This window comes from Morone saxatilis, unplaced genomic scaffold (genome assembly GCF_004916995.1).
Source record: "Morone saxatilis isolate NCDOM2014 unplaced genomic scaffold, NCSU_SB_2.0 Contig3, whole genome shotgun sequence".
In the NCBI taxonomy this organism is placed as follows: Eukaryota; Metazoa; Chordata; class Actinopteri; family Moronidae; genus Morone; species Morone saxatilis.
In genome coordinates, this window is record NW_023339873.1 from 19,182,455 (window position 1) to 19,184,458 (window position 2,004).

General features: G+C 42.7%; 1 protein-coding gene across 1 annotated transcript in view; it reads right to left on the reverse strand.

Moving 5' to 3' along the window:
- Nucleotides 1–2,004, reverse strand: part of LOC118337125 (zinc finger MYM-type protein 4-like) — a gene marked incomplete in the record, with an annotated part of 20,896 nt that overhangs the window by 15,393 nt on the left and 3,499 nt on the right.

Genomic DNA, 2,004 nt, shown 5'->3' on the forward strand with positions numbered 1-2,004 from the left:
ACTTTGAGTTTCCTTTAAAATTTTTCTCAAACATACAAAATAAAATTTTCCATATAACACAACATCATACATCTGCTGAAATTAAGCTTTCACGCAGCAATGACAAACCCACCAGTGGAACCAGCATGGTGGAAGAGGAACCTTTCACTTAATTTGGTAAATTCTTTTGGTTCACAACCTTTTTATTTTGTGTTGTGGTAGGCCTGAAAACAGTTTCTGTCCTTGTTCAGGCAAAGATGGACCTTACATTTCCCACAATAGACATGGGTGAAGTGAGTGCCTGTGCAGTGCTTGCATCTTTGTCGGGTTTCCCATGTTGGAAAATGATCAATGCCATCCTTTCTCACATCAGGGGGCACACTAAAGGTTGGCCTTTTGCGGGGGGGAGGTGCTGCTTCTGGAGAGGAGGATTGTGGTCTGCCATACTTGATTTTGCCCTTTCCTGCGCTTGTGAGAGAGGTGGCAACAGCTGCTTGAAACCTTCGCAGCGGCATGGGTTTCTGCCTGGGCTTCAATTTCTTATGGTCTCTTCTGTAGAGGTTCCATGCATTGATTACTGCCACTGTGACAGTGTGCCACCAAATGTACATATACCACCTTCGGGATCTGAAGCTGAACTTGTAAAGTGCAGATAGCATATCAAGAAGTTCAACTCCTCCCATGAACTTGTTATACGTTTCAATGATGGCTGGTCTTGGAACCATCATGTGGGTTTTGGATTTTCGATCCCAACGCTTCACATTGCCCAGTGGTTCGATGCCGACAAAAGAAGAAAGCAGGTTCACAGCTTTGTTGTCATACCATCTCACAATGATGGCGTTGTCCTGGTTTACTCTGAAATCCAGAGACCCTCTTCCCTTTTTCTTCATTTCTTTCTCATCCATCATGTCGCAGTCTTTTACCCTGTTCATTCGGACTGTGCCTATGTAGTAGATTCCTCTTTCTTTCAATTGCTCCACCAATGGAACTGATGTAAAGTAGTTGTCTGCAAAAACCTTGTGATTTTTTCCCGCTGGAAGGGTTGAGGTCATTTTCAGGACAATATCTCCAGTAGCACCAACATCAGATTTCACTTGGTCTGGATTTTCTGCCCCTTGGCAAATGTCAAAGTCATAGAGATAGCCACTTTGGCCGGCACGTCCCCACATCTTGAACCCCCACTTGTGAGGTTTTCCTGGCATGTAGACGCGTAGATGTGATTTTCCTTTGAAAGGCACCATGATTTCATCAACAGCGTGACATTCTTCAGGAGGTATGCAAAGAAATCGTTGACGTAGTTTCTCTAACCATGGCCTGAGTTTCCACACTTTATCCTTTTTTGCATCCTCAGACACATTGAGGTTGTCCTGAAAGTGAATCAGTGTCAGCAATTTCAGGAATCGATCTCGAGACATCACATCACAAACTGTAGAGTGCTTTGTCTCCATCTCCCAATAGGCTCGTACATTGGGCATCTGTACTAACCCCATGTGCATGTACATACCCAGAATTTGCTCAATTTCTTGAGCATTTGTGTTCACTGACTTCCCATTTTTCTGCACACTGTACAAGTTTGTTTCTTCTGCAATTTCCTGTAGCATTTCCTCAGTCACAAAATCTTTGAAATACATGTAAGGTGTCCAGTCATGCCTGACTTCTAACTCTTCCTCAACACATTCATCAAATTTAACATCCGGTGGTTCAAACTTTTTCTTCTTCCACTGATACTTTTTTCTTTTTACTCTGCCTCTTGCCGACTGCTTTGTTGTGTCCTCGACTTCTGCACTTGTGTGGTCCACGCTTTCATCTAAGTCCTCCTCATCACTACTATCTGAGTTTTCCTCAGTACACATAGGAGTCCATTCTGCATCCTCCTCCTCATCACTTTCCTCTAACTGCTCCATGTCACTTGAATTCCCATCCATAATCATCTTCAGAGCATCTTCAACACTGTATTTTTTTGCCATCTAAAAATACACACCAAAAAAACAAATTTTGTATTTCTTTGAATTGTTCAAAAAGAGA